This window comes from Choloepus didactylus, chromosome 3 (genome assembly GCF_015220235.1).
Source record: "Choloepus didactylus isolate mChoDid1 chromosome 3, mChoDid1.pri, whole genome shotgun sequence".
NCBI lineage: Eukaryota > Metazoa > Chordata > Mammalia > Pilosa > Megalonychidae > Choloepus > Choloepus didactylus.
The window spans coordinates 163456214-163475005 of record NC_051309.1 but is presented as its reverse complement, the minus strand read 5'-3'; the positions used below and the strand labels follow the sequence as shown (position 1 = coordinate 163475005).

General features: G+C 37.2%; 1 protein-coding gene and 1 pseudogene across 3 annotated transcripts in view; one reads left to right on the top strand and one right to left on the bottom strand.

The window, feature by feature from the left end:
* The window catches only part of LRBA (LPS responsive beige-like anchor protein), a 1009660-nt gene that overhangs the window by 793390 nt on the left and 197478 nt on the right, over positions 1–18792 (top strand). The window lies entirely within an intron of this gene.
* Positions 2368–3354, bottom strand: LOC119529924 (annotated as a pseudogene).

Sequence of the window (18792 nt, the reverse complement as noted above, 5' to 3'; positions counted from 1 at the left end):
GCTATGTCACAGGTGAATGCTGTCCCCCCAGGGCAGTTCTGGGCTGCTGGGCTGTGTAGGGAGGCCCCCAGTCTGCTCAAATGATGGCTGAATGGGGCTTTGTTAATTCACACTGCTCCACCTTCCCAACTCTGGGACAATCAGCTGAGGTTGCAGGGAAGGCTAATGTCCACGCCCAGTTTTGTGGTGTGTGCCTGTTATTTGAAGCACTTCTGTCACACTGGGTTGTCTGGGGCAGCTCTGGGCTATGGGGCTGGCGATGGGCAGGAGTGTTTCCTGTCCACCAGGATGGTGGCTGTGAGCGGACAGCCCCCTTTTCTTGGGAAGTTGTGGTGTTTAGTGGATTTTCTCAGCCACTGAATTATTGCCTTTTGTCTCAGAGCTCTCTTAGTTCTGCTCTTGACTTGACGTGTCCAAATTGAAAGTCTTTGAAGCTTTCTGTATTGGGCTTCTTAGAGTAATTGTTTTAGAAAAAGAAAAAAGGATTAAAAAAAAAAAAAAAAGGGCCCTCCTCAGAGATCTAATGGGTTATTGAAATGCTAAGAGACAAAGCAACCAGGGCCATTGAGGAAAGGTCCACAGGGCAGAGAGATCAGCTTTTCTTCGGGATTTGCATATGCACCTTAGGGCCTGAGCTCCGCCCTTCCCCTTTCTGTGTTCACCAGAACTCCAAAAATCCTCTGCTTTTATTTTGGAGTTTTTCGTGTTGTTTTTTTGTTTCTATGCCTGTCTCCTCTCTGCTGGGCTGGCTGCTCTCAGATTCTCTGGTGTCTGGTCTCAGTCTATCTATGGTTGGAGTTTGGATCAGTAGAGTGAGTTTCCAATAAGGGCTGCCACTGCAGTTCTCCCTTCTCCTTCCCGGAGCTGACAGCCCCTCCTCCCACCGGACTGAGCCTGGCAGGGAGGGGCGCGGGTCCCCTGGCCGCAAAAACTTACAAATTTCGCGGATCTCAGCAGTTCGACATTTTCATGAGTGTTGTATGAAGTATGCCCAAAGACAGATTGCTCTGTGGTGTCCAGTCCACGCAGTTCCTGGCTTTCTACCTACTTTCCTGGAGGAGTAACTAACCCTCAGGCTCATTTTATTTTATTTTATTTTGCAGTGGAGCAAGAGACAAAAACCTAACCTGAGTTACAAGACACAAAACAGTGATGGCTATAAAGGGAATTACCAGGAATAATTTCTTTACCCCCACATCCAATGTATGTGTTTCACAGAAAAAAAAAACAAAAATAACAAACCCTCAACAGCTAGATTTACAGAATCCACTCATCCAAGGGTGGTAGAAAGCAGGAATTGGAGGTAGGACAGTAAATGGCATGAGAAGAGAAAGTATTCAAATCATTCCAGGCACAGGGGCTGGCAACTGCTAGAAAATAGCTGCAGAAAAACCTGTGGACCCAAATGCCTCTTTGTTGCTCAGATGTGGCCCTCTCTCTCTAGCTAAACCAACTTGGCAGGTGAAATAACTGCCCTCCCCACTACATGAGATCTGAAACCCAGTGAATCTCCCTGGCAATGTGGAATATGACTCCTGGGGAAGAATCTAGACCCAGCATCGTGGGATTGAGAACATCTTCTTGACCAAAAGAGGGATGTGAAAGGAAATGACATAAGCTTCAGTGGCAGCGAGATTCCAAAAGGAGCCGAGCGGTCACTCTGGTGGGCACTCTTACGCACAATATAGACAACCCTTTTTAGGTTCTAGTGAATTGGAATAGCTAGCAGTAAATACCTGTAACTATTGAACTACAACCCAGAACCCATGAATCTTGAAGACGATTGTATAAAAATGTAGCTTATGAGGGGTGACAGTGTGATTGGGAAAGCCGTAAGGACCACACTCCCCTTTGTCTAGTTGATGGAGGGATGAGTAGAAAAATGGGGGAAGGAAAGAAACAAGCAAAAAACAAAAAAAAGCACCCAGTGTTCTTTTTTACTTTAATTGCTCTTTTTCACTTTAAGTTTTATTCTTGTTATTTTTGTGTGGGTGGTAATGTGTCAGGGATTGATTTTGGTGATGAATGCACAACTATGTGGTGGTACTGTGAACAACTGAACGTACGCTTTGTTTTGTATGACTGCATGGTATGTCAATATATCTCAGTAAAATGAATTAAAAAAAATTTTTTAAAATGTGGTCCTTTCAGACTCACTGTGTTGTTAAAAATCCACACATTATTGTCAGGAGATCTTGCCCTATGTGTACCAGAGACAAAAATTCCAGTTCCTCAGAGAGAAGGGAATATGCAAAGGGCCCTTGGCAGAATGGGTCCTGTCTTCCCTGGGTAGGGTCAGGTGAACAAGGAAAAACTCTGCCACAGCCTCCTTCCAATGCCATTCACCCTCTTCAGATGGCAGGAGATTTAGTGGCTTGCAGCAGCCTTCAGTTTGGCAGGCGATGGATGTGGTGAAGAGAACTTCTCTGCAGAGGTTGAGCTACTCAGGGCGGACTTCAGATAGACTGTCTTGTGGAAGAGGAGAAGAGGCACAACTGGAAAAGGTGCTTTGCCAGGGTTCTTTGCTTCATTAGCACTGATAATGATCAAGGAAAGTAGATATAGAAGAAGCAGCCACGGATAATATATGAGGATTGTATTCCTGTGAGGAAAGCCAGAGTCAAACCAAATCCAAAGTATTAAGGCCAGTTCTTTCTATATTTGATAACCACTGGTGCATATAATTCCTTTATTGAACCAGCATTATTTGAAGCAGTAAAGAGAGTAGAGAAGGGACATATGCAAGAGTCTAACAAGCTGACCAACCTGATGCATGGGGAAAAGAGCCTGCAGCAAAATGTTGAAGAGCATGAAAGCAATTATTTTGCTGACACTAGGGAATGGATGAGTGCCAGATCAGCTATATCCTTCCTGAATGCCAGATCAGCTATATCCTAAAACCAAATGGCATTGATAAATTTGCTAAGCACAAACGGGGTGCACCGAAAAAGCAGTGAAAATTGACGGAAGGAAGAATTCCAGCCATAACCAAACATTTCCATGTAGTGATGGATCACCAATAATTCCTGACTGAAGCACAGGAATAAACACTCAATAAAACAAGAGGAGACTGAACCAGAATACTCCGCCATTCCAAGTGCAGTACTGGAAAATTCTACACACAATACGTGATTCACTCTCCTGCTTCCACTCTATGTTCTGGGCTCTCCGATGGGCCAAGACACTGCTTGCTCTTCTCTGCTGCTGCTCCTCTCTCTTTTGGTGGATAGGAGCTTGTAGCTTTGAAATAGTCCATACACCCCAGATGGAGTCTTTGATTTCCCTGCCAAGGTCCCAGAGAAAGGTTTTGGCACTGTCAGCCATCTCTTCAGCACCCAGACTACCAACTACACAGAGAAGAAAGAAGCACCCTAAAATGTCTCATTGTGAAGGACCTCCAGTCACAAGGAGACCTAAAGATAGCCGCACCGCACCTGGGGCAGAGTCTTACCCAGAGCTGTGCCCGGCTGCTCCTATCCCCTACCCCCTCCTTCCATCCCCTTCCTGCTCGGTGTCCTCATCCACAGCCCTGCCCAGAGCATGACAAACCCACACGCAGGCCCTGCCTACCCCCACACACACTCACGGCCCAAGTTTTAAGATCAGGAAATGTGAGTCTTCCAACTTTATTCTTCTTGTTCAAGGTGGCTTTTGCTATTTGAAGACCTTTGCCCTTCCATATAAATAGAATGATTAGCTTTTCCACTTTGCAAAGAAGGTTGTTAGAATTTTGATTGGGATTGCATTTATTCAGTAAATTGCTTTGGGTAATATTGACATCTTCCAGTCCATGAACACAGAATGTCCCTCCATTTATTTAGGTTATCTTTGATTTCTTTCAGAAATGTTTTGTAGTTTTCTGTGTACCTTTACATCCTTGGTTAGGATGTAAATTATTCCAGTTGGTTATTGCTTCTTCCAATTGTTCATTGCTTATGTATAGAAATACTATGGATTTTTGGATGCTGATATACCCCACCACTTTGCTGAATTGATTGATTAGCCCTAGGAGCTTGGTTTTGGATTTTTCAGTATTTCTTGTATATAGGATCATATCATCTGCAAATAGGGAGAGTTTTTACTTTTTCCTTTCCCATTTAGATGCCTTTTATTTCTTTTTCTTGTCTAATTGCTCTGGCAAGAACTTCCAATACAATATTGAATAACAGTGGTAGAAGTTGGCATCCTTGTGTTGTTCTTGATCTTAGAAAGCTTTCAGTCTTTCACCATTGAACATGATGTTACCTGTGGGTTTTCTTATATTCTCTTTATCATGTTGAGGAACTATCCTTCTATTCTTGTTTTTTTTGAAGTGTTTTTATCAAGAAAGGATGCTGGGTTTTGTCAGTGCCTTTTCTGTGTCAATCAAGATGATCATGTGGTTTTTTTTCCCCTTTGATTTGTTAATGTGGTATATTACATTAATTTATTTTCTTGTGTTGAACCACCCTTGCATATCAGGGATAAATCCTACTTGATCAAGGTGTAATTCTTTTAATATGCTGTTGGATTCAATTTGTTAGTATTTTGTTGAGGATTTTTTGCATCTATATTCATAAGAGCTTTTGTTTTGTTTTGTTTTGTTTCTTCTTGTGGTAACTTTATCGGGCTTTGGTATGAGGGTGATGGCCTTGTAGAATGAGTTAGGGAATGTCCCTACACTTCCATTTTCTGGAAGCATTTGAGCAGAATTGGAGTTAAGTTTTCTTGGAATGTTTGGTAGAATTCCCCTGTGAAGCCACCTGGCCCTGGGTTTTCCTTTTTGAGAGGTTTTTGATGACTGATTCTCTTTACTAGTAATTGGTTTGTTGAAATCTGTTTCTTCTTGAGTCAGTGTAGGTAGTTTGTGTATTCCTAAGAATTTGTCTGTTTCATCTAGGTTATCTAATTTTTGGCTTACGGTTGTTCACAGTATCCTCTTATAGTCCTTTTATTTCAGCAGGGTCAATAGTAATGCCCCCCCTTTTCATTTCTGGTTGGTGTTATTTGTATCCTGTCTCCCTTTTTTTCTTGTCAGTCTAGATAAATCTTTGTTGATTATGTTGCTCTTTTCAAAGAACGAACTTTTGGTTTTGTTGATTCTATTGGTTTTTTTGTTTGTTTTGTTTTTTTTTCTTTTCTACTTCATTTATCTACAATCTGATCTTTGTTATTTCCTTCCTTCTGCTAACTTTGGGTTTCGTATGCTCTTTTTCTACTTCTTCCAGTTTTGAAATTAGGCCTCTGAGTTGAAGTCATTCTTTTTTTTTAATGTAAGCGTGTAGACCTATAAATTTCACTTCAGTACTTCCTTCATTGTATCCCATAAGTTTTGCTATGTTGTATTTTCATTTTCATTCTCGTCAAGATATTTCCCAATTTCACTTCTGATTTCCTCATTAACCCATTGGTTGTTTAAGAATATATTAATTTCCACATATTTATGAATTTTTCATTTTTCCCTCTGTTATTGATTTCTAGCTTCATTCCATTGTGGTCAGAGAATATACATTGTACAATTTCAATATTTTTGAATTTATTGAGTCTCCTTTTGTGACCCAACATATGGTCTGTCCTGGAGAAAGATCCATGTGCACGTGATCAGAATGTGTTTTTTGTTTTCATTGGATGCACTGTTCCATATTTGTCTGTTAGGTATAGTTGGTTTAGTGTATCATTCAAGTCCTGTACATCCTTATTGATCCATTCACTAGAGGTTCTATCCATTAGTGAGAGTGGCGTGTTAAAGTCTGCTACTATTGATGCAGAACCATCAGTTTCTCCCTTCAATGCTGTCAGTATTTTATTCATATATTTTGGGGCTCTTCTGTTAGTTGCATATATATTTATAATTGTTATATCTTCCCATTAAATTGTTCTCTTTATCAGTATATAATGACCATTTTTTTCCCTTGTAACTGGTTTTTTTTTTTAACTTAAAGTCTGTTTTATCTAATATTGGTATATTAGCTCTCTTTTGGTTACTACTTGCATGGTATATTTTTTTCCATCCTTTCACTCTCATCCTACTTCTGTCTTTGACTTTAAGATGAGCCTCTTGCAGACAGCATACAGTTGGGTCATGCTTTTTTATCCATTCTGCCAATCTCTGCCTTTTGGCTGGAGAATTTAATCTATATTTAAAACACTACTGATAATACAGGACTTTCTTCTGCTATTTTTCTGTTTAGCCTTTGTAAGTCTTACGACACTTTTGTCCCTCACTTCCATTGTAGCCTACTTTTATATTTATTTGCTCTTTTGTGTTGCACTCTATCGAGTGCCTTCTCACTTCTCTCTGGATATACTTTTCATCTGTTTTCCTTGTTGTTACCATGGGGTTATAATTTAACATTCTAAATATATAATAATCATGTTTGGTTTGATACCAACTTAAATTCAGTAGCATGCACTTATATTTTTCCTGTACCCCTCTGTCTCCCCACCATTTTTTGTACTTGTTACCACTTATATCTTTGTACATTGTATGTCCAAAAACCTAGATTCATCATTAAATGTTATGCATTTGCACTTTAGCACCTGTAGAAAGTAAGAAGTAAAGTTACATACTAAACAATACAATAGGGTAATACTGGCATTTATAACTACCCAAATGATTTCCTTTACTGCAGGTCTTTATTTCTTTATGCTGCTTTGAACCACTGTCTAGTGTCCTTTTCTTTCAGTATGCAGAACTTCCTTTCGCATTTCTTGTACATCAGGTCTAGTGGTTATGAGCTCCCTCTGCTTTTGTTTATCTTAGAATGTCTTAATCTGTATCTTATTTTTTGAAAGAGAGTCTCACTGAATATAAAATTCTTGGCTGGCAGTTGTTTTCTTTCAGCACATTAAGTATTACAGCCCACTGCCTTCTTGTTTTCATGATCTGCAATGAGAACTCAGAACTCAATCTAATTGAGACTCCCTTGTATGTAACATGTTGCTTTTTTCTTGCAGCTTTCAGAACTCTCTCCTTGTCCTTTGCATTTGATACTGTAATCAATATATTATGGGGTGTATTTTTTATCATGTTTATCCTGTTTGGTTTTCTCTGAGTTTCTTGGATGTGCATATTCATATCCTTTGCTGTTTCAGAAGTTCTCAGTTGATATTTCTTTGACTATTCCTTCTGATACTTTCTCTCTTTCTTCTCCTTCCTGGACTCCCATAATGTGTATATTGGTGCACTTGTTGGTGTCCCATAACTATCCCAGGCTGTTGTTTCACTTTTAATATTTCCTTTTTTCCTTTCTGCTCCTCAGCCTGACTCATTTCAAATGTTTTGTTTTCAAGTTCACTGACTCTTTCTTCTGCCAGCTCCATTCTGGTCTTGAAACCCAACTGGGAATATTTTATTACAATTATTTTGGTCTTTAGCCCCAGTAGTCCTGTTTGATTTCTTTTTAAAATTTCTATCTCTTTAGTAAGATTCTCCTATTGCTCATTCATTGTTTTCCTGTATTCTTCAGTTTTTTCTCTGTACTTTCCTTCACCTCCTTGAGCATTTCTAAGGACATGTTTTTAAAGGCTCTGTTAAGTATGTCCACATTCTTAACTTCTTCATTGGTGTTTTCTGTATCTTTGTCTTCTTCCTGTGGATGGGCCATCATTTCTTGTTTCTTTGTTTGTCTTGTACGCTTTTGTTACACACTGTACATTTTAATATTTTACTTTGTTAACTCTGGGCTTTATTCCCTGAGGTGTCTATTTCTTGAGTTTGTATTGCTATTGATATGAAAGAGATTTTTTTTTTTTTTTTTTTTTTTAAGATTCAGAAGCTAACAAAACCAAGCAAACCTAAGGAAAAAGCACATTTCATTGTGTTTGCAATTTGGCTTTGTGTTGGATGGTGCGCTCCTTCGAAATTCAGCCCTCCTATCAGGAAGGTTTGTCCAAGATGATTGCCAAGTGCAGGGTCCTCCCTACCTTTCCTGGACCTGTGTCTTGTCCTGTGTTTTCACTTGCTAGTGGCCTTATGAAGTCTCCTATTTATAGGGTGTTCATGTTATCCTGTGCTTGCACTTGCTAGTGGCCTTATTAATTCTCCTGTTTTCAGGGCCTGTGTCTTGTCCTGTGCTTGCACTTGCTAGAGGCCTTATGAGTTCCTCTGTTTAAAGGAGTTTGAATGCCCTCTCTACATCCCAGAAAACAGACCTCCTTCCTCTCCTGAGTGTCCCACTGCAGGACTTAAAGCAAGTGAGCCTTTGCCTCAGGCCATCCACTTCAATTGTTTCTTAAACTGCTTTCCTTGTATTAAGTGCTTTTGCCTGGGGGGCAAATTTGGGGGTGGGGGTAGAGCACACAGAAGAAGAATTTTTCAAGTCAGACTTCTCAGCTGAAAGAAGACCAGTGACTCTCAAAGGGAGAGATCAGGCAAGGCACCAGGAGTTTCTTCCATGTCTCCCCAAATCTGTTTTCTTGACATGGCACCTGCCTAGCAAATGCAGCCCTTCAGCAGTCCTCTGCAGCTCTGAGGAAGTATACTGCCTTTATGTTTCCTCCACTGCCTTTGTCCTGATTGGTTTGGAACAATGTCCACTCACAGAGCTGGCCTCCAAAATCCAAAGAAGCTAATCAAAAGCAGTGGTCAACCCTGGCGAGTGATCTCACTGTCCTCCCCACTACATGGGACCTGACTCCCAGGGGTATAAATCTCTCTGGCAATGCAGGATATGACTCCCAGGGATGAAGCTGGACCTAGCATCATGGGATTGAGAACATCTTGACCAAAAGGGGGGCATGAAATGAAATGCAATAAAGCTTCAGTGGCTGAGAGATTTCAAATGGAGTCGAGAGGTCACTCTGGTGGACATTCTTACGGGCTATTTAGATAACACTTTTTAGGTTTTAATATATTGGAATAGCTAGAAATAAATACCTGCAACTACCAAACTCCAACCCAGTAGCCTTGACTCTTGAAGACGACTATATAACAATGTAGCTTACAAGGGGTGATGGTGTGATTGTGAAAACCCTGTGGATCGCACTCCCTTTATCCAGTGTATGGATGGATGAGTAGAAAAATGGGCACAAAACGTAAATGAAAAATAGGGCAGGGTTGGGGGAGGTGATTTGGGTGCTGTTTTTTTATTTTTATTTTTTATTCTGATTCTGATTCTTTCTAGTGTACGGAAAATGTTCAAAAATAGATTGGGGTGATGAATGCACAACTATAAAATGGTACTGTGAATAGTTGATTGTACACCATGGATGACTGTATGCTATGTGAATATATCTCAATAAAACTGAATTAAAAAAAAAAAAAGCAGTGGTCAGTGATCGGACCTTATCCCCTTCTCCCTGCCCCATCTTGGGGAGCTAGGTTTTTATGTCCCTCCCTGGCACTAGAGAGGAGCTCAACCCTGCTGCTGCCTGCTGCAAGAGTGGGAGATGTGCACGGAAAAAAGAATTCACTGCTATTTACCGCCATTTACCAGCCTCTTCCTCTTGCTCTTTCTTGGATGCCACACAGTGTTGTACTAGACTTCAGAGTTTGAAATAGTTGATTCAGACAGTTCCTGCTTGTTTAATAGTTGTGCTGGAGGTACTGATTCCTGGAGCTTCCTATTTTCTGGACCTCACTTTTACAATTTAATGTATGTTATATATGATCTATATTTTTGGGAATAATGCAATCAGAAAACTTCTTATTTTTGTGTGGCTTATTTTTGGACTGTCTCACCTTCAGAAAAATAATTTTATTTTAGTTTTATTTTTAATGAGTCCATGATTTGTAATAATGTCTAACATTTTGGAAGTGGAAAAGGGTAAATTCTGAAAAGAAACACCATAAATTATCACTGCCCCAATATAAAATTAGAATAGGCTATTAAATATTTATAATTGAAAATACATAGGAAGAAAGAAAATCAGTATAGTTTTACTGAGAAATATATCCTGTAGTCAACTACTTATATTCATTTGTTTTAAAAAAATAATTTTTTATCAGGTCAGTAAATTGGGGAAATTATATCTATTGTGACATATCTCAACAGACGGTTTGAAAATTTGAGTGGTACCTTTCTGAAATATAGATAAGGTGATTTAAAAGCCATTTGTAATATTTACAATTTACTGGAAAAAATTGGAAGCTGCTGATTTAGATGATTTCGTTAACAATATGCTAATTACGACAACAGTCATAATTGTCTTTTCTAAGAATTTCTATTACTTCTCCTTATGTCATTGCTGCTAATGCTACTTGTATCTACTTCTTGTATTTTAAAAATATCATTAACTTTACAAAGTGCTTTGAAATTATCATTTTTGACAAAAATCATGAGAAAACTTGATACCCTTTTGTAGAAGGAATGGTAGAAGTGTATGGATATTTTAACCTATAGAATAAAAGAATATGGGATGATATGATAACTGTTTCAAATATTTGAAAAGGTTTTTTGGTATGTCATATGTTCATTTATACAGTATGCTATGTGCTCAAGACACATATATGAGAAAAAACCTCTGTCTTCAAATGACTAGATACTTGACATTACAACATAATATTAATATTGCAATTGGTAAAAGTTTTTATAAATTAAAATTAGAGCATTCAAAATTAGGGCCCATATTTGACTTAAAACAAAGCAATTAACAGCTATAAAAGTAGAAAAGACTTTTTCATAAAGTTCTGAGTACCTTGTTCTAGAGATGTTTGCAATGCTCTGAGGTCATCTGATAAACATACTAATAAAGAGGGTATTATATTGGATGACAGGTTGTACTAGAGTATTTCATAGGACCTTTTTATGTCTACTGTCTGTATCTCTTTGCCCATATCAAACCATAATATATATAACTTACATGGGTTTTGTTGATTCTTAAATAGGCTTTTTAGAATAACTGTTCCCTTTTAAAATTTTTTAATTTTCACTTGTTTTGTTATTAAAAATGTTTATTGATGATAGCTAGAATAAAAGATAAGCAATTTTTTTAAACACCAGATTCCCACTATCTAGAGATTATATGGTTCCCACTTATGTTCCATACATATATATACATAAATATTTATTTTTCACCAAAATTAAATCATGTTGTACATGCTTTGTAACCCAGCTTTATTCCAGATAATGATCGTCTTTTTCAATACATGTCCGTATTCAAATTTTCCAAGTTGTCCCCCAAAATGTTCTTTACTCTTGGTTTATCCAAGCCAGGATCCAAGATACACATTGCTTCTGGTTGTTATATTCCTTAATTCTCCTTCTGTAGTTTAGCACAGCCTCCCTCCTGACACCCACCTTTTTAAGAAATCATCCTGACTTGTTGGAAAAACAAATCAGTTGTTCTGAAGAACATTCGCACCTCTAGATTTGTCTTATTGTTTCCTTGAGTCTCTGTCCCCTATATTCCTTTCAAACTGGAAGTAATTTCTAAAGAATTGATGGATTCACATTAGACAGTTTTATCTAGAATGCATCATAGGTGCAAGGTAAGGGTCAGGGTTTATTTTTTGCACATGAAAGTCCAATTCTTCCAGTACCATTTTTTGAGAAGACTATCTTTTCTCCATTTAATTATCTTGGTACCTTTTTTAGAAATCAATTGACTGTATATGTATGTGTCTATTTCTAGACTATTCTTTTCTACTGACCAATACGTCTATTTTTATACCACAGTATCTAATTACTATAGCCTTATAGTGAGTAATAAAATCAGGTTTTACTTGTTCTTTTTCAAAATTGTTTTGGCCATTCTAGGTGCTTTGCTTTTTCCTATAAATTTGGAATCTGCTTGTTTATTTCTACAAAAAGCCAGCTGATATTTTTTTGATTGTGATTGCATTGAATCTATGATCTATTAACAAGATTGAGTCTTCCAATTTGTGAATATGATATATCCTCCATTTATTTATTTAGGTTTTCCTTAATTTATATCCAATGTTTTATAGCTTTTAGAATACAAATCTTATACATATTTTGTAAATATATCCCTAGGAATTTCATGTTTTTTAATGCTTTTATAAAAATGTCAGTTTCAGTTGCTCATTGCCCGTTTATAGAATTACAATTGAATTTTGTATTTTGACCTTGTATTCTGCAACCCTGCTAAACTCAAATATTAGTGCTGGCAGATTTTGTAGACTTTTTGGGATTTTCTACATAAATGACATGTCGTCTGGAAATAGAGACAATATGTCTTTTTCTTTCAAATGTTTCCATCTGTTCATCCATATCATCATCCAATTCATAAAACTGATATAACACCAACTCCTAATCAGAAAATGTCATTGGCAGCGATCATTATTAATATTTTAATAAGGAACCATAAGTAAGTAAGTTTTAAAGAATTAGTTCATGTTAGGGTGGATATCTTTTATTTCATTTTCTTGCCTTATTATTAGTATTATAGAAGTGCTTAGTATGAATATCCTTGCCTTGACCTTGATCTTGGAGTAAAATCACTCAGTCTTTGACCAATATGTATGACACTAGCTAGAGGATTTCATAAGTGACATTTATTGGAATGAAGAAATTCCTCTCTATTTCTAGCCTGTTGAGAGTTGTCAGCAAAATGGATATTGCATCAAATGCTTCTTTTTGAAGATGATCCTGTGGTTTTACTCTTTTTGTCTTTAATATGGTAAATTACGTTGGTTGATATTTGAGTGTCGAATCTACCTTGTGTTTCTGGGATAAGTCACACTTGGTCATAAAGTATTACCCTTTTAAAAAATGGCTGAATTAGATTTACTAATATTTTGTTAGGGATTTTAGCATCTGTATTCATGAAGTATATTGGTCTATAATATCTTTGCCTGGTTTGACATGAAGGAAATGCTGGCGTAATAAAATACGTTTGGAAGATTTCTTCTATTTTCTCAAAAAGATTGTATACAATTGTTCTTATGTTGCCTTTACCTGTTTGATATATCCTTCCATGAAGCCATCCTGGCAAGGAATTTTATATCTGGGAGGTTTATTTTTTTAAACAACAAATTCAGATTCAAATTCCTTAATATATATAGGACTATACATGTTATATTTTTGTTCCTAAATGAGCTTTGGTAGTCTGCATCTTTCACAAAATTTGCTTATTTCATCAGTTGTTCCCTCTTTATTCTTGATATGGTAATTTCTTTCTTTCCTGTTTTCCTTCTTGATCAGTCTAGCTAGAAATTTTAATTATTTATTTATTTATTTTTGCTTTCAAATTCATGGATTTTTGTGTTCTTTGCTATTTCCTTTTTTTCCCCACTTGCTTTGGATTTAGTTTCTTTACTTTTTATAGTATCTTAATGTACCTTGTGTTATTGATTTGAAGCCATTCTTCTTTTCTCACATAAGCATTTAATGCTACAAATTTTTGCCTAAGCACTGATTTAGCTGTATCCAATACATTTTGATTATTGTGTTTTCATTTTCATTCCATTCAAAATATCCTCCAGTTTCCCTTATGAGTTTCTCTGTGACACATGGATTATTTTAAGTGTGTTAATTTCTAAGTATTTGGGGATTTTTCAGATGTCTTTCTCTTGTTGATTGTTACCTTTATTCTGTTATGGTTGAAAATATGCTTTATATGATTTCAGTTATTTTTAATTAGTCGAAATTTGTTTTATGCCTCAGAACATTGTGTGTCTCATTCAGTGTTCCATGTACACTTGAAAAGAATATGTATTCTTCTGTTGTTGAGTAAAGTGTTCTATAATTGTCAGGTCATATTGGCTGTTAGCGTTCAGGAATTCTATATTCTTATTGATTTTCTCTCTACTTGTTCTTTTGATTTGCCTACATCTATTTTCAATTCTGTCAGCTTTGTTTTATGTATTTTCCAAGTTTGGTTTTGAATGCATATACATTTAGGATTGTTCTGTGTTCTTGATGAATGGATCCCTTTATCATTCTGTAATGTCCCTCTTTATACCTGGTAATGCTCCACGTTCTGAAGTCCATTTTAATGATGTTAATATAGTCATGGCAGCCTTTTTTTTTTATTACTAGTATTTATAGTATCTTTTTCCATCACGTTTTTAAACCTGTCTTTATATTTAAAATTTTCTTTTTGTGGGCAGTAGAGAGCCTTGCTTTTATGTCCATTTGACAATCTCTTTAGTTTAATTGGCGTGTTGGGACCATTTACATTTAATGCAATTGTATGTGATTGGTTTAACTCTACATTCATTTCATCTGTTTTTTATTCTTTACATCACTTCTTTGTACTTTTTTCCTCCTTTACCTGCCTCCTTTAAAATTGAGTATTTTAATATTTCAATTTTATCTCCACTGGTGGACTTATACTTCTTTTTAAAAAATTACTCATTTCTTTTAAATGACTAAAAATTATTAATTTCTTCCATCATTTTTTGTAAGAAACTTACAAAAATCTAACTTAAAATAATAATATACAGCTTCATATATCACATTCAAAACTTAAAACAGTATAATTCTTTAATCTCTATCCCACCCTTTGGACTGTTGTAATATATTTTCCAGGTAAATATATTATAATTTTCTCAATGAATTGTTCCTATTTTTGCTTTAGACAATCATTCTTTTAAAGCAATAAAAAATAAGAAAATAAGTATTTACATTTGCCCCCTGCATTAGCATTTCTGGCACTCTTTATTTCTTTGTGTAGATCCACATTTCCATCTGGTACCATACTTCTTTCCAGTAAACTTTCATTAAATTTCTTTTATTACATGTCTGCTTGCAATGAATTCTTTCAGCTTTATTTTCATCTGAAGAAGTATTTCACATTCTTTTTTAAACAATATTTTCACTGGGTATAGAAGTCTAGATCATTTTTTTTCCTGTATTTTGAAAATGATATTCTGCTTTCTTCTGGCTTGCCTAGTCAGTGTTAAAAATTCTACTCTATTCTTATCATGTTTTCCCTTTGTTTTTTTGTGGTGTTTCTTTTTTCTCTAGCTGCCTTCAAGATATTTTTCTTTATCTTTGGTTTTAAGTAATTTGTCTATGTTCTCTATTGGTGTTCATTTGCTTGCTTTGTTTTGTTCTGTTTTGCTTTGCTGTTTTGGATTCTCAAAGTTTCTTGAGTCTGTGATTTGTTATCTTGCATTAATTTTGGGAACTTCTCAGCCATTATCTCTTTAGATATTTATTTTCTCTTTTGTTACTCTCCTCCCTATATGATTCCAGTTTCACCTATATTAGACTCTTTGATATTGTTCCATAACTCTTGTGGGCGCAGTCCTGTTTGTTTCTTTGTTTTCACTTATTTATCTTCTTCAATTCGGATAATTTCTGTTAACATACTTTCAAGTGCACTGATTCTTTCCTTAACTATGTCCAATTTGCTGATAAGTTAATTGAGGGAATTCTTCATCTCTGATTTTTTATTTTTTAGCATTTGTATTTTTTTCTTTTTTATTGTTTCCATCTCTGCTGAAAATCCCCATGTGTTCCTTTATGCTCCTCATCTTTTCTACTAGAACTTTTAACATACAGATTATCCTTATTTTAAATACCTGTCTGATAGTTCTGACATGTGAATTATGTCTGAGTATTATTCTGTTGATTGCTCTGTCTTTTCACAATAGGTCATTTTTCTCTTAGTTTTTGGGCATTCTTTTTAAATGCATGCCAGACATTGGTAGGAGAACAGTAGCAACTAGGTGTGAGTAGTGTTTTATGCTCAGAAATGTGGGTGCTTCTTCGTCTGTCAGGCAGTTAGTGTGAGGAGTCTAGTCAATCTATCAGTAGTTGAATTGGGTATTAGATTCTTGTCATTGTTACCTTCCGTGCACCACAGTCTTCAAATTCCTCTAGCAGTTGGCTTTCATTAGCTTGTGTTAAGCTGGAGGTTTTTTCTCAGTGTTTCCCTGCTTACAGCAGTCCCTCTATACCTATGCCATATAGGAAATTCTCTCTTTACTCTCTTGCCTTTTTCCCATAAGTCAGTTGTGTTATACTCAATACTGGGCTTGTAGTGGGGGCAGGTGGGGTTCTCAGTTCCGCTGGTCCAGACTCAGTCTTAGGCATGCCCAGTTTGACTGGTCCTCATGGGTGAGCCCTCTCAGTGTTCCTTCCTGTATCCCCCGTGGCAGCCATCCTTTGCCTTGTATCTATGGCAACAATTAGGAAGGAGGGAATTTCTTTTTCCTCCCCAAGTAATACTAGGCCTCTCCTTTGTATCGGTATGAGATCCTGACCCCAAGAGGTTTTCTGACCCCTTACTAGTGAAAGGGCTTTTACTTTTGCCCAACGCTAGAAGCAGTAGATCTTTTTCTCAGTCTTAGAGGTAGTAGGGAGAGATGCCTGCCCCTCTCCCAGACATGGATTGGTTTTGCTTCTACCCTTCCCCCATGTACAGTTGATATTTATCCGAACCCTAGAATGAGAGAGTTTGGTATCCCTCCTCATTAATGTAAGGATTTTGAGTCATATAAGACAAAGGTTATAGGGGAAGCACGTGCCGTTGTGTGCCTGACCCCAGTAGCAGCAGATCACCTCCCATATGCCTGTGTCACTGAAAGGAGCTCTCTCTGGTCTCTCTCCTTGCCCTGCTCACAGTCTTTCTCATGAGTACCCTGTTGAGATCTGTGGAAAGTAGCTCACAAATGCATGTGAACTCCCTTTGTGTCTAGGGCTTCCAGTTTTTTTAAACAGATACACTTACCCAAAATTAGCATTTAAGAATTCTTGAACAATTTTAGATGAATCTTATTATGCATTTTGTGTTGGTCTTCTCTTCATCCCGTGCTCTATCAAAATTGTAACAGTTGGAATGTACCATCTCTCCTTGAAGGAGCTTGTCACTTTTTAGAATTTAGTTCACTTGGCTTTTACCTCAACTCTGATGATTACAAGAAAAGTTATGATTTTATAGATTTTCCATCTTTTTCTGTTGTTACACATAGGAGCAAAATTTTCTTGCAACTTTCTACATTCTAAGTGAAATCAGAACTCCGTTATTGTCTGTGAAACTGAAATTGTCACAACTTGTCCAGTGGGATCCCTTGAAAAATCTTGTGTACCTTTGATAGAATCCCATTAATTTTTTTTTTAATCATCATTTTATTGAGATATATTCACATACCACGCAGTCATACAGAACTAATTGTACTTTCGATTGTTTACAGTACCATTACATAGTTGTACATTCATCACCTAAATCAATCCCTGACACCTTCATTAGCACACACACAAAAATAACAAGAATAATAATTAGAGTGAAAAAGAGCAATTGAAGTAAAAAAGAACACTGGGTACCTTTGTCTGTTTGTTTCCTTCCCCTATTTTTCTACTCATCCATCCATAAACTAGACAAAGTGGAGTTTGGTCCTTATGGCATTCCCAATCCCACTGTCACCCCTCATAAGCTACATTTTTATACAACTGTCTTCGAGATTCATGGGTTCTGGGTTGTAGTTTAATAGTTTCAGGTATCCACCACCAGCTACCCCAATTCTTTAGAACCTAAAAAAGGTTGTCTAAAGTGTGTGTAAGAGTGCCCACCAGAGTGATCTCTCGGCTCGTTTTGGAATCTCTCTGCCACTGAAGCTTATTTCATTTCCTTTCACATCCCCCTTTTGGTCAAGAAGATGTTCTCCATCCCACGATGCCGGGTCTACATTCCTCCCCGGGAGTCATATTCCACGTTGCCAGGGAGATTCACTTCCCTGGGTGTCTGATCCCACGTAGGGGGGAGGGCAGTGATTTCACCTTTCAAGTTGGCTTAGCCAGAGAGAGAGGGCCACATCTGAGCAACAAAGAGGCATTCAGGAGGAGACTCTTAGGCACAAATACAGGGAGGCCTAGCCTCTCCTTTGCAGCAACCGTCTTCCCAAGGGTAAAACTTATGGTAGAGGGCTCAACCCATCAAACCACCAGTCCCCTATGTCTGTGGTCATGTTAGCAACCATGGAGGTGGGGTAGGCGAATACCCCTGCATTCTCCACAGGCTCCTCAAGGGGGCACTACATCTTTTTTTTTTTTTTTTCCTTGTTTGTCTTTTTTCTTTTTTTGTTTTTTAACTTTCCCTTCTTTTTTAAATCAACTGTATGAAAAAAAAAGTCAAAAAGAAAACAAACATACAATAAAAGAACATTTCAAAGAGACCATAACAAGGGAGTAAGAAAAAGACAACTAACCTAAGATAACTGCTTAACTTCCAACATGTTCCTACTTTACCCCAAGAAAGTTACATAATATAGCAACATTTCAGTGAACTTGTTCCTACTACATCCATCAGAAATTAACAGACCATAGTCATTTCTGGGCATCCCCAGAACGTTAAATAGCTTATCTGTTCTTCTTGGATTATTGTTCCCCCTTCCTTAATTGCTCTCTACTGCTAGTTCCCCTACATTCTACATTATAAACCATTTGTTTTACATTTTTCAAAGTTCACATTAGTGGTAGCATATAATATTTCTCTTTTTGTGCCTGGCTTATTTCGCTCAGCATTATGTCTTCAAGGTTCATCCATGTTGTCATATGTATCACCAGATCGTTCCTTCTTACTGCCGCGTAGTATTCCATCGTATGTATATAGCACATTTTATTTATCCACTCATCTGTTGAAGGACATTTGGGTTGTTTCCATCTCTTGGCAATTGTGAATAATGCTGCTATGAACATTGGCGTGCAGATATCTGTTCGTGTCACTGCTTTCCGATCTTCCGGGTATATACCGAGAAGTGCAATCGCTGGATCGAATGGTAGCTCTATATCTAGTTTTCTAAGGAACTGCCAGACTGACTTCCAGAGTGGCTGAACCATTATAGAGTCCCACCAACAATGAATAAGAGTTCCAATTTCTCCACATCCCCTCCAGCATTTGTAGTTTCCTGTTTGTTTAATGGCAGCCATTCTAACCGGTGTTAGATGGTATCTCATTGTGGTC